General features: G+C 31.9%; 1 long non-coding RNA gene across 1 annotated transcript in view; it reads right to left on the bottom strand.

The window, feature by feature from the left end:
• Positions 1-13,225, bottom strand: part of LOC105516451 — a 26,294-nt gene extending 13,069 nt beyond the window's left edge. Inside the window, exon 1 of the long non-coding RNA XR_001002490.1 lies at positions 13,191-13,225. This is a non-coding gene — a long non-coding RNA (uncharacterized LOC105516451). The remainder of the gene's footprint in view (positions 1-13,190) is intronic.
• Between the last annotated feature and the right edge of the window lie 1,943 nt (positions 13,226-15,168).

Here is a 15,168-nt window from a genome sequence, read left to right as displayed (position 1 = left end):
ATATTCTTTAGAGAAGATTTTCTTTAATTCTTTAAACATACTTTAAAGTGCCAACTAAGTGTTATTTGCTGTAAGTCCAAAATTTGTGCTTCCTGTAGAGTAGTTTCTATAGACCTTACTTTTTCCTGTATATGAGACTTTAAAAAAAATTTTTTGCCATGTATCATATGTTTTTGTTGAAAATTTTAAACATGGAATAATTATATATATTTATATATAATGAAAATGTTTGAATAAAAATAATACAAATTAAAAAGTGTTCCTTCCAACTTTGGCTTTTGGTAGTTTATAATATGTCTACATCTGGGTTTTTGAGTTTATTCCTTTCAGGTTTTACTGAGTTTCTGGACATGTAGATCAACAATTTTTATCAAAATTTGGGAAGTTTTCAGACATTAATTTTTCAAATATTCTTTCTACCCCTTTTCCTCCCCTCTTCTCTCTTCTCCTTCTGCTCCTTCTCTTTCTCCTTCTTCTGTGACTCTCATTATGTATATGTATGTATGATAGTATCTCACGGGTCTCTAAGACTTATTTGTATTCTTTTCTCTCTCAGTACCTCAGACTGGTTAGTATAAATTGACCTATCTTCAAGGTCAAGCATTCTTTCTTCTGAAAGCTCAAATCTTCTGTTGAGTCCCTGCTGTGAATTTGTTTTATTTTAATTATTATTGTGTTTTGACTCTATAGACTGCATTATAAGCTTTTAAATAATTTATATCTTTCTTGATATTTTCCTTTATTTGATGAGATATTATTCTCATATTTTTCCAATAGTTATTTAGACAAGATTTTTTTTTTAGTTCTTTGAACATTCTTTAAATAGCCAACTTTACGTTTCTGTAAAGTTTCTATAATTCCAATATTTGTGCTTCCTGTAGTACAATTTCTATTGATCTTATTTTTTTCCTGTATATGAGGCATATTTCTTATTTATTTGCATGTGTCATATGTTCTTCATTAAAAATTTAAAATATTGAGTAATATATAATGGCAAATTTTGTAATCAGATTCTCTTCTACCCCAGTAATTTTTTTGTTCTTGTTGGTTTTTTTTTTTTTCATTTATTTCTTGAATTCATTTTGTCAAGTCTGAATTCTTTGTTGGTTGTAGCTACTGAAGTTTCATCTCAGTTACCTTTGTCATCAGCTAATGATTGAATAGATATGACCTTAAATGCCTATATAAATATGTCTTTTAGCATTTGCCAAGGGATTCTGTGCATCTGGGGACACACTGTCAATGTTTAGGCAAGCAATTTACAGCTCTTGTTACATTTTACTTCTTACTTACATTAAGCCACATGACTGGTCATGCACACAGCCTTGCACATGCGGCCCTCTAGATTTCCAGGAATATGTTGAAGCTTTTCAAGCCCCCTATGGACAGCTCCTTTCCCAGTTTTTTATTTTAAATATCTGTCAGCCTGACATTTACCCCAACTTTTATCTCCATCTCAGGCAGCTGCAGTTGATCCAATTGTCACTGCTTGTTTTCAGCAAACACACGTTAGGTAAAGACTACTTGTTCACACTCGATTATGACTGAGTCAGGTCAAATAATCACAAGCCTGGTTTGTGGAGTTATCGAAGGAAGTGACAGACAGCTCAAATAATGACCACTCTCTGTGAATGAGGCTTTAAAGGAGCTCCAATCATTTTCTGTTTCCTACATAAGCTTCCTGGATGCTATCATTATTGTGGGCTGTTGTTTTTCAAAGTTATCCCAGAATGGAGGACAGAGGGGATGGCATAAAAAAGGTTGCAATGCCACAGACCTCACTATTTTTACCTAGTTAGCCATTTTCTTGAAGAAACACTCTCAAGGATATTGCAAATCTTAATTAACTTCATGAATACTGAAAACTTCATTATGAGAGTTTTGCCAGTGTTTTCCTTGCTTTTATTGAGAAGACGATATTTGGTGGATCTTAATTATTCTCTCTGACATTATTGTATTATATCTTTAAACATATGAATTATTTTCAGTAATTGTTTCTTTCCTCTTCCAGAGCTGCAGGTTCACATTATTTTATATCCAATAGTCCTCAATATCTATGATTTACCCCATAATTATTATTTGGGTCTTTCCTGTCCCATTTAAAGTCTTATGATTTCCTCTGTCTTTTCCATAAAGCACTAGGCTGTACTTATAATCATATGTGCTTTATTGGCTCTAATCTACCATTCAACACTTAACTGAATTTTTATTTTCATATCAAGTTTATATTTTAACCATTGTATTTTTTAATCTCTTTTTCCTCAGGGTCTCATTTTGAGTTTATGTACTCTTCTTTGAAATATTTCTAAAGCCTAAAATTTATTTGAAATTATGGAGATATTTTCTCTGAACACTGCTCCTATTTCACTGAAATTCATCTTGAGAAATTTATTTTACACCTGTCATTTGCAGTGCTTGTTCTTACCTCTTTCCCTCCAACATTAATGCACACACTTTCTGAAGTTCTTTTGTCATTATTACTGACTTTTCAAATGGGAGTAATTATCCTGAAATCTACTATGACGAAGAGTGGGAGGATAAATCACAGTTTCAATTCATATTTGTTGTATCCAACAACCTCTCACTAAATATGATTTCCTTTGTCCTACAAAGACATCTTCATTTAATTTTTAGTGTCCCAGTATTCAGCACAGCTCTGGAAAACCTCTTGTACCCACAGGCATTTGATGTCATTATCTGGCCCTTGGTGCCTCGTCGCCTCTTTTTTCACTTTAAGAAAGTCTGGAAGTCTGACTCGGCTATTCAATATGGTTTACCATCTCTCCTTCCCAGGCAAGTATTCATGTGAAACTAGATCTTTGCATTAGACTTTGTCTAGGACCTTCATTTTACTGTTCTAAACAATAATCTTTGGAAAGATATTTAATTATACAGTGATTGGATTTACAGCTTAAGATCTGCAAAAGTATGTGTCCTATCTCAGTATCTCTTTCACTTTTCATTATATGGCACATACAAATAACACGTTATAATTTTGGATGACAGCCCTTTTTCCTGTATATTAAAAAAAAAGAATTCCCCTATTTCTTCCTCCCTCCCTTCCTTCTTCTTTCCTTCCTTCTTCCCTCCCTCTCTTCCTCCCTCCCTTCCTTCCTTTCTTATTTATTTCTATATTTGTTGATTGTGATGAAAAGATTTTTGAAAATAAATTTGGAGGAAAGTTTTATTCCTGTGAGTAGTCTGCAAACCAGAGATAGACAGCCTTGTGTTCTAAACAAAGCTGTGTTCCAGGGAACAAAAAGATGGTTCGGGTTTTATGGCAAAGGTTCCTGCCCAAGTTCCTAATCAGGCCCATTAATGCAAACGAAGGATTGAAACTTAGTTCTGATTGGTTGGTACTCCTGAGCCCTAATGAGTCGATACCACTGAGTCCTAATTGGCCCGGGCAGAAGTGCTCTGAGTCTCTGTCAGATGTTTCTTTCAAATGGCCAATAGTGGGGAAGGGGGAGGGTTTCTGGTCAAAGCTTATCTTGGAATTAACAACAGAAACTGGTTTGTTTGCTCAGCTGTAGAAAGGGAAGTCCTATAACACTTATACAACATCTTTCTGAGACCACAGAGTACATGACCACTCCTTCACCAAAGGTTATATTTTATTCATACTTCAGAGTTAAATTATTACTTCACTATGAAAAAGTCTGTGATTCTTTAGCCTAAATTATATCAATCTATTAAATTCACTTAAGAGCCTAGAATTTCCCTTATTGGGTTTTCATTAGTATATATAAGTAATTGATGTTTTATTATTTTATTGTGTCTGTTTTTGTTAAATATGCTTTCTCTGAGGGCAGGGGTCATACTGTCTTAAACTGCTGCAATCAACACATAATCAAAGGAACACAGCATTCAAATTTTTGTGTTGAACCAATTAATTAATACATAAGCTTTATGAAAATATGTAAATGGTAAATATAAGTAAATTTCTGAAAACAGTCTACTAATGAGTAGAACAAATACATTTTTACCAATTTTTGCTGTAAACATTAAGCAATTATTATTGACGCAAAGTTGACTGACACTATAATAGCATCATAACTGCTAAATTAGTACTGAATATGCTATTAACGTTAGTGATAAAGTACCATCATTATTTAAATGTAGTTTGTCTTAACATTCATTTGTATGCACAATGCCTTTTTCTAAATGCATGAGTGCATCATAAATATATAACTCTCCGTAATTAAACATATCCAGTCTCCTTTCTGAATCCACTAAATGCAGAGATGAGAGGGGGAATTTGTAATTTCATAACTGATATTAATGTGCAGCTCTGTTTAAAAGTCACTCCTCTATTTAAAAGAAAGTTTCAGATACTTTTTGAGAACTATAATTAAAATTTGTGGGTGTAGAATTTTTGGCCACATTTCTATTCTCATTCTACTAGTTTTAATATTTAATTTACATCTGTTGGCCTCACTGTGAAAACTTAAGACTTCCAAATTAATTAAAAATTTACAGAAGAATTGGAGTTTCTCACTTCGGCCTACTGAAACAAACTACATTAATATTATAAAGTTCTAGTGAGCTCAACAACAATGAGGTATGTAAATACATGTTATAAACAAGAACTAAAATGTTAACTAAGGTACAACCACTTGATTAACTTCTATAAATGCTGGCTGATTTTCATGCCCTTCAAATAGAAAAATATATTTTAACATCCACATACTTTCCCTAACTTAAAATTCAGTGAATTTCAATTGTGATTTTAAATTTACAATAATAAATATTTAAAGAGAAAATTTCATCCATGAAATAAAAGTACAATCATATCCACCCTACCTAGCTACCTATCACTTATTGATCATATATTCATCTCTCTACCTATTAAACATTAACTTAGGTGACATACCAATATTTTTGTTTCTTTCTAAATATACATAAATCAATATATTCAATTGATATATGCCGTGAATTATGAAACTGTTCTTTGTAATTCAGTTTTTCTTCTCCCAAATCATTTTCTAAGTACTTACATTGAAATATATATATGCAAATGGAACAGTTTTACATTAATAATATAAAAGAATATTTAAAATACTTAAAGTGTTTAGAAAATGTGGCATGTGAATATTTTCATATTAATGTCAATACAGGTAGCTCTACATCATTTTATTTAACTACTGTTTAGTATCCCATATGATACAACTGCCTAAAAATTACATATTGATAAATGATTAATTTATTTTATTAGTTTTTGCTCTTAAAATGTAATTATATTTTTTCTTAATTTACATGAGAGATTATTTAGCTGCTATTGAAAAGTTAAATGTGTCTTGAATATTTATGCCTATAAAAATTCAATCTAAACGGCCAAGTGATCTTCCAAAGGCCTAATCTCATTTTTGCTTTCTAAGACAATTTATGACCACATCATTTTTTCCAGAAATAATATTGATAAATTTCAATTATTTGTGAATCTCTATACAATATATTATATAATTATTTTAATATATATTTATTTGCTCATCACAGAAATTTAACATTTTCATTTCTTAAGTATCTGAATTTACTTGGCTGTCAATCTGAACATTGTCCATTAGTTTATATGCTTATATGTTATTATCAATGTTATGAAAAATTTTATAAGCAAATTCTGTTATTAAACTTTATACTTTAAACCCATAACATTTTCTACTGTCAGTATACCAATAATGTATATCCTCTTTTTTTTTTAAGAAATAATAGCCTGCTGTAAGACTTTAGGCATAGTTTTCCATAATGTGATACTTTTGTCCAGTTGTTGCTTAATTTATTTTCGTTATTTGATTTGAAATTTATGTCTGTAATGGAATGAGGCAGAAATCTGAATTGTTCCCCCAGCAACCTCAATAAAATAATCAATTGCTACAATACAATGAACCTTTCTCATTATCCATAATTTCCTTATTGACTTTATTGGCTACCTTGATCACACGCTAAATTTGAACATATACATGTATCCAATTCAGGATGTATGAGCTAGTTCATTAATCTAATGAACCATTTTTATTCCATTACTATATAATTTTCTCATTGTATCTAAATGATGTATTTTTCTTGTGGATCGTTATTATCTCCTTCTTCCAAACTGTCCTTGTATTTCTTAACTGTTTCTTTTGATCCCTAAATTGATTTTAAATTACATTGTCAATTTCTGTTAGATAATAAATTCTTTTCTGATTCTAACTAGATCTGTCTGAAATAAAATAAAAACTAACAATAAATGATATCACTTTATTGATTTATTTAAAGCACTTATTTATTGAGCAATAGTTATTTTTTCTCTATTACTGACATTTGTTCTTTCCCATATAATATTTACAGCACATCTTTTTTGTATTGACTTGTTCTAATGAGTCAGGCATTAATAGTAGTAGAAGCATGGGTTATAATTTTTATAATTTCATCTAAAAATTGAAGATTGGATTTGGTCCTGGGAAGTCTGATTTTATATTTTATATTCTTAATAGTACTTGTAGTTGTAAAAAAAAAAGTGGCAAGGTCAAATTAATCAGTTGTTAAATTACTCAGCATTGTGATAACAGGTGAATTGTATTCCCTATATCAGTGCTTTTTAATACACTAGCAACTAACTATGTATGTCTATTAAATACTTGCAAAGCAGTTATTGTGAAGGCACACAATTAATAATTTTAATTTATTTAAATTTAAAAACGGAAAAAATGTATTTTTAAAAATTAAACCTAACTCACTTTGTTTAAAAATACATTCACCTTAACTGTTGAATCATGTGAGATATTATTGTGGTATTACAGTGAACCTGTATTGTTTCTATTATTACATATAAATGTATCTCAAAACTAGTCATTATAAATGATTTGTTCACTTCAAGTGATGTTTTTGCATGCAATATTATGCCATTGTAATTTGTTTATTTGAATATTTTATGCACATAATATGAACTGCAATAAAACTTATGTAAATCATGATTACCAGTTAAATTAAAAGTACATTTAAGCCATTTTTTTAGTTAAACAAAATAGACGAGTTGCAGGATGTAGAACCATGTGATGCTGCAATAGCTACTGTTAAAATTGAAAGACGAAGAGAAAATACAATAGAAGATAGGTACAAATTTGCTATGAATGTCAATTGAAATTAGTGAGAGTAGAGAAAAACAAAAGTGTTTTATGATTATAATAGACTTATTTGAAATGTATAACAGAGTGAAAATAATAACAGAAAATTTTAGAAAATATATAGTGATTTTGATGAAACATTCCTCTTAATAGACAAAAAGCACTGACAACCTGTAATCCCAGCACTTTGGGTGGCCGAGGCTGGGGATCACAAGGTCAGGAGATTAAGACCATCCTGGCCAACATGGTGAAACCGCGTCTCTACTAAAAATACAAAAATTAGCCAGACGTGGTGGCACGTGTCTATAGTCCCAGCTACTTGGGAGGCTGAGGCAGGAGAATCGCTTGAACCCAGGAGGCAGAGGTTGCAGTAAGCCGAGATTGCACCACTGCACTCCAGCCTGGAGACAGAGCGAGACTCCATCTTAAAGAAAAAAGAAAAATCAGAATTGAATATCCATCAAACAATGCAAAACAATCGTTGATAAGAGCTAAGCTTCTAACACTGGCCAGCTACAAATTATTTTGGATTCTTGAAACAAATGAAAGAAATTTTAGATGGTATATTGGTCAGAGTTCAACCAGAGAAAGAGAACCAGTAAGGGGTGTGTGTGTCTGTTGAGAGAAAGAGAGAGAATAAAGAATTGTGTTACTTCCCTGTGTGACTGTGGGGCAGGCCAGCAGTAAAGCAAGGTGATCAGCAAGCCGGAACCTACAGAGAGTAATTAGCACAAGCCAAAACTGCAGTCCGCAGGCAGATTTTTTGACTTGTCTTTCTTTCTCTATCTCTCCCAGGGAAACTGTGGTCATGTTTTTAAGAACTTGTAACTGATTTATTCAGGTCCACCAAGATTAACCAGGAAAATTTTCCCTAAAATCAGCTGATTTATGACCTTAATTACATCTGCAAGATATCCCTGCTGCAACTAGATTATTGTTTGATTGAATAACTAGAGATTTATCTAAGCTGACAAGCCAGAAAGACCATCACAGATGTAGAGATGTTTAAAAATATTTCAGGTATAAGTTTTGTTGGAAAATTATGAGAAAAAGAGTGAAAAGGCCACGTTTAAAAAGGGGCATGAATATTATTATTTAAATTGTTCGATATGAACATGCAATTGCAAGGTATCATACCCAGTTTATGAAATTAGAAACAAATGGAAAAAACTTTGAAAATATTTTGTTGAGGTATAAAAGTTTTATGAAGATTTACTGTACTAACTGTAATTTAAAATTTTGTTGAAATTCAAAGAATGTTGGTGAACTACAATCAAAGAAGTTAATTTAAATGGAGTTCATTTTTTCTCACTACTGTCACATCGCATATGAGCAAGCTAAATTTGAATCTCTAAGGAAAGGTAATCTTGTGTCTGACCTAGCTAGACAAGTATAGAAAGTTATTGACATGAAAACTGTTCATAATACAAATCAATAATAAAACTTTTGCATATTATCCAGAAGATAAAGCAGTAAAATGTTCAGTGTAATCAGTAGAATTATATGAATCACCTGCAAGTCTAAAATAAAAATACACCAAAAATGCTTTGTTATGTTAATTAACCTAGCTTTATTTTTTTCAATTCCTGCAATACTCTTTGGAATTCAATATTAATAGTACTGAGTTAAAGTAAAAGTTTACTTAACTTAGTGTTCAAATTGAGATGAGACGTAGGTGTAAAATACACATTGATTTCAAATATTTGATACAAAAAAATCACTAAAATTTTTATTTTGATACGTTAAAATGGTATTTGAATATATCAGGTTAAATGATATGTTATTAAAATTAATTGAACCAGTTTCCTTTTAACATTTTTAAATGTAGCTATAAGAACTTTTAAAATTATATACGCAGCATATATTTATACTTAGAACTGCTCTAGGCAATTGTGGGCCTCAAATAAATTTTTTATCTCTATGTTAGCAAGATAAATAATTATTTGAGAGGAAGACTAAGAGAACTTTGTGAATGGCTCTCTGCATTTCTATTTAATTTTGTCTCTAAAGATTCAAGCAGCATGTCTTAGGTCCCTGCAATTATCAAGGCATTGTACTATAAATTTTAAAATACACATATACACGCACACAAACCAAAATGACATATCCCTAGGTTGAGGGACATTACAATGCCATTAAAAAGAGTGAAGAATGAAATACACACACACATAGAAAGAGAAATAAAAGTCATACCTCTTGAGTTAATTGAATATTCTGAAAATGATTTTTAAGAGGTCAGTGTATTCTTGCAAGAACAACCTGGGAGCATGGTTATAAAACAAACAGCCTACCTAGTTAAACTCTCATGTATGCATGCTTTACTACTGTGGCATCATTTCATAAAACAGATGCATTTCTGAGGAAATAAAACAATTAAAGACAGGTCTAACTTCAGTGCATAAAACCATGGAGACCATATTGTACTTACAAAAACAAAATTGTATTTGTAAATACACATGGGGACATGAAATAAAGACCTAACACAGTGTCGAATCAAGTAGACACACAGTGTGAATTGGCACTCCCCTTGTTTGCATCCAGAAATATCTGGTAGTGTGTCAAAATGTTATTAGCTCTGGAGCTCCACAGGGTTGCATTCTTGCAAATGGCTGCAAGGTTAGACTTAACTTCCTCTATTAAACATTTTTAACACACTTTTAAAAGAATAAATATATTATCAAAATAAAACACTAAGACTTTATAAAGCAAATACAGATATGAAAACACAACAATATTTTGTAATGAAACCCTTTGATTCTCTTGAATATTGTATAACTTTCCCACTACTTAGATGTGACCACTCTTCTAGGTCATCTGAAATCATGCCTTTAGTTTTATTTTTACTTACATAATGTATTAATGTCTTTCCAGATCACACAGTTTAGTTTTGCCTTGTTTCAAAAATGTTATTAATTGAAACATGCTATATGCATTTATTTTACTTTTGACTCTTTTGCTCAAATTTATGTATGTGAGACACATCCAATGTTATTGTATACAGCTGTATTTTGTTCATACCTATTATTTATTCACATTCCTTGGCATTTCCGTCCCAGTACTGTGTTTTTCATGATTTTATTCTAACTTTCTTTTTTGTATTCCCAGCTATCATAAATAATGTCAGCTTCCCAAGGATATAGCTTTTGCATAAATTCATACATAATTTTACCATGTCATGGTTATAAAAAGTTGAGACTTTTTGGTTCAAAATAGAATATATCCATTAGCTTTCTGCCAGAAACTCAAAACTTCTCACTATATTACCCATGAAGAGGCAGAAAAGAAAAAAACAAAACAAACAAACAAAAAAACTTACAATAATGCTGAAAATCTAGATTCACAAATTATATAATAGCAAAACCCAGGAAAAACTGAAACTCTTTTCAAAAGATAAAGTCCTAGCAGTTTTTCATTTTGGGATATTCTAGTTTTGATTCATAAAACTAAGTTAATTTAAAACATGAAGAAAATTCAGTTTCTCAAATACTTATCCTCTCATACAGAGAGCAAATAATTGTGAACATCTTATAATGAAGTGTTCTATACTTATGTAAATCTTATGTGTAAATGGCTGAAGTAACACATATTTCTTACTTTTTACACACAAATACACAAAGCTTCTTACTCTAATAAGCCAAAACTGTTATACAGTACTAACTAAAAAGAAATTAGCACATACTTAGAATTAATTAATTCTTTTCATATATGTTACTATAGAGCTTTCATATGAGAAATTTTGTAATCCAAAGGAGTGCTACTGGTTTTCCCCCAAAAAACCTTATAATCCATCCTGAAAAAAAATCACATGAGAAAATAAGCAATTAAAATACTAGGTGGTAGAGCATCTGCTTCCAGAATTAGGAGTTTCATGGACTCAAATTCCAGTGAAACAACTAAAACTAGTAAAAATTATTTTTTGAAGTCCCTGGAAATTGTCCTGAAAATATACCACAAACGAAGAAACATTTATCAAGAAAATCTAGTAAATCTTTGAAAACAATGAGCCTGTGATACTTGAGCTACAAACTGCTCTTATTCCCCTTCCCTGACCAACCAATGTGCCGAGGCTCCATTTCATGTAAAAGTTGCCAAGAACCTGAGGCATAATAATCTTCTCACCTCCAGACAAGGGCCCTTGTATCCGCCATGCAAGATGACTCCAGACTAATCAATTTTTGTTAAGTCCTTACTCTGTGGTACAAAACCTATGTTTCCGATGACTACAGCTAAGAAGTTGGGACTACTTCCTCCCACCTATTATTTACTTTCAGGGAGAAGCTTTACCAGAAGCACAACAAGCCAAGAAAGCTAGGTCCTGGGAACTCATCCCAGTTCCCTCATAGCAGAGGTTCCACAATGAAAGAGGCAATCCAAGATGACAAAAGTCTATTACTCTCACCACTGTCTTGCTTGTAGAACAGATGTATCACTATGAGAGAAGCAGACTACTGCTTCCACATCCAACTCCAGAGTAGTGGCTTAGGGATTTTATTCATACTGGCAGTCTATAAACAAGAGAGAAATCAAGTACTGTTTACAAAAGAAATTACTTTATGTAGAAACAAATGAAAAGTATTTGAAGCCTAGGGGTGCTCTTTTAAAAATGTTAAAAAAAAAAAAAAAAAGAAGAAGATTATGGTGGTGGTGGTAATTAAGAGGACACTGTTAATTCAGTGAGAACAAGAAGCTAAATTAGACTAGCTAGTTTACCAGAGAGATTAGGGAAAGAAACCATTCATTAACAGCCATCCTGAACTCACAGCAAAGCACAAAGATTTAGCTCAAACATTACCCCTGCATAGATGCCTAAATTTAAATAAGAAGTCTATGAAAAATTAAGCCAAAAGGAAAGCAACAATAAGTATTAAAGTGGAAATTAGGAATTGAAGACTAGGAAAACAATAGACAAAATCAAGAAAACTAAAACTCAGTTATTTGTAATATCAAGAAAATTGACAGTCTTAGCAAGATTGAATAAGAAAAAAATACATAAAATATTCAAATTCCTGAAATCAGAAAGGAAAGAAAATACACTATTATTGATCTTACAGAAATAAAAAGTTTACCAGAGATTAATTTGAACAATTGTATTACAACAAACTGGATAAATTGGATGAAATGGACAAATTCCTAGAAAGCAACAAACTACCAAAATTGACTTAAGAAAAAATAGAAAATCTAAGTAGACCTATGCTAAGCGTAAAAGTTGAATTAAAAATGTTTTCACCATATTAAACCCCAGACCCACAGAATTTCACTGGTTAATAATATCAAAACTTTAAAAAATAATCTTTAGAAACAGCAGTTCTTAAAACACACTTCCAAAAAAATTTAAAATATGGGAGAAGGTAACAGTTCTTCACTCATTCTGTGAGGTCAGTGTTACTCTGGTACCCAAACCAGAAAATACATCAGTTATTCAAGATCCCATCACAATAAGATATATTAAAGACAGCACAACAAAATAGAAAAAAAAGAATGGACCAAAATAAATTTAAAAAAACACATGAAACTGAACACACACACACACACACAAACTGCTTTGGAAAAAAGTAATAAAAATTGTTGTCTTTGTACACATAGAGAGGAGCAACACACACTGGGGCCTATCAGAGAGTGAAGGGTGGGAGGAGGTAGAATCAGGAAAAATAACTAATGGATACTAAGCTTAGTAACTGGGTGATAAATTTATCTGTACAACAAACCCCCATGACACATGTTTACCTATATAACAAACCTGCACATCCTGCACATGGACCTCGAATTTAAAACACAAGTTAAAAAAAATAAAATAAGTTGTCCTTAGCCAGATGGATTTTTAAAACGTGCAAAGAAACAACAGACCAAGTTCTCTTATTAATATAGACAGAAAAATGTCCAACAAAATTTCACCAAACTAAATGCAGTGACATATAAATGTACCATGATCAGGCCGGGCGCAGTGGCTCACGCCTGTAATCCCAGCACTGTGGGAGGCGGAGGCGGTCGGATCACGAGGTCAGGAGATCCAGACCATCCTGGCTAACACGGTGAAACCCCGTCTGTACTAAAAAATACAAAAAATTAGCCGGGCGTGGTGAGGGGCGCCTGTAGTCCCAGCTACTTGGGAGACTGAGGCAGGAGAATGGGTGAACCTGGGAGGTGGAGTTTGCAGTGAGTGGAGATGGTGCCACTGCACTCCAACCTGGGCGACAGAGTGAAGACTCTGTCTCAAAAAAAAAGGGAAAAAAGTACCATGATCAAGTGACATTTATCATAGGAATGAAAGGTTGATTTAACATCTAAATCACAACAAAGCCGTGGTAACTCAGAGGCAACAGCTTCTTCTGAACGACCTTTTCAGCTGCGCTTTTCTGGCTCCACTCCAGTGATTGAATTTGCAGGTCTTCCCAGATTGACAGGTTGTTGGTATCTTTAATCTTCCAACTCCACCTTTAAAAGATCTCCATTTCCACAGTTCCCTCTATGGTTGTGTAGGTCTAATTCTTATATTAAATCATACATTTCATAGCTCATAATCATCTATAATACAGTGGTAGAATGCTTAATTATATATCAGACATCCTTGTCTGGCACCAGACCTCACAAGGCAAGCAATTAATATTTCACCATTGAGTATGATGTTGGCTTTTGTAGATGCAATTTTTCAGATTAAGATTGTTTCTTCCTATTGCTAGCTTACTGAGTGCTTTTTAATAAGTAATTGTTTAATTTAATCAGATCTTTTACTCTTTCTGGGCTGATTATATATTTTAGAACTTATTTTCTTTTTATGTATAATCACAGAGATTGATTTTTAAATAATAAACTAGCCTAGAATTCATGGAATAATTCCCACTTATTCTATTTATTGTGACTAAATTCAACATGCTAATGTTTTATTCATGAGTTTTTGCATCCATGCTTACGGGTATATTTTTCTTCTATTTTCTTTTCTATGTAATGGCCTCAGGCTTACTATCAGAGTTATACTAGTCTCAAAACTGTGAAAGAGTCTAAGTTTGGTATTACTTTTTCTTTAAATGTTTGTAGTTTTCTTGTGGGAATTTTTTAATCAATATTTTTTAGAGACAGGGTTTCTCCTTGTTCTCCAGGCTGCAGTGTGGTGGCCTCCTAAGTATCTATAGGTGTGTGCCACCATGCCTTGCTAATTTCTTTTTTGTAGAGATGGGGTCTCCCTACGTTGCCAAGGCTGGTTTGAACCTTTTGGTGTCAAGCAATCCTCCCATTTTGACTTCCAAAAATGCTGGGATTGCACATGTGAGCCACCTAATTTGTCCAGGAGGGTATTTAGTTAAAAAGTCAACAACTATAAGATTACTCATGTTTTAAAATTTCTTCTAATGCTAGTTTTGGTAAGATGTTTCTTTAAAAAATAATATCTATTTTTTTCAAGTATTCATATATATTGACAATTTTTTATAATATCCTATTATCTTTTATAATGTGAGAAAGGATTAAAATTATATTATCTTTTCATTATTGGTATTAGGATTTGTATTTTCACATTTTCAAATCCATCTGGCTGAAGCTTTGTCAATTTTATTACTTTTTTTCAAAAACAACTTGGGCTTTGAGTTTTCTGTTTTCCAATTTATTTTATTTTGGCATATGTATTTATATTTTCTTCTATTTTCTTTTTTTTTAACTGTTTTAATCTTATTGAAATGGAACTTTAAATAATTGGTTTGTTTTTTCTGGTATATGTAATTAAAACTATAAATTTCCAGCAAGGCAATAATTTGGCTGCTTCCCACAAATTTTGTATTTTTAATATTAAAGTATTTTTAATACTAAAGTGTATTTTCAATATTAAAATAGGATATTACCAATTGAATATTGGCTTACTTTTTTTTCTTTCATTTGGTATCACCTCAATCAAATATTAAGTACTGAGATAATCTGAGGTTGGACTGAAACCTCTGGAAGCGCTTGCGTACTACTGTAGCTGTCTCCTACTACACATATTCCTTCAGTGTAGCCATTCCAAGTTCAGTAATATTTTATAAACTACATTTATTAAAAAATGTTAATTAACATATAACTGAGAGTCCCCCCACCTCCA

This window comes from Colobus angolensis, unplaced genomic scaffold (assembly GCF_000951035.1).
Source record: "Colobus angolensis palliatus isolate OR3802 unplaced genomic scaffold, Cang.pa_1.0 Scaffold281, whole genome shotgun sequence".
NCBI lineage: Eukaryota > Metazoa > Chordata > Mammalia > Primates > Cercopithecidae > Colobus > Colobus angolensis.
Note: the sequence above shows the minus strand (reverse complement) of the source record. Positions and strands in the feature narration are given on the sequence as shown.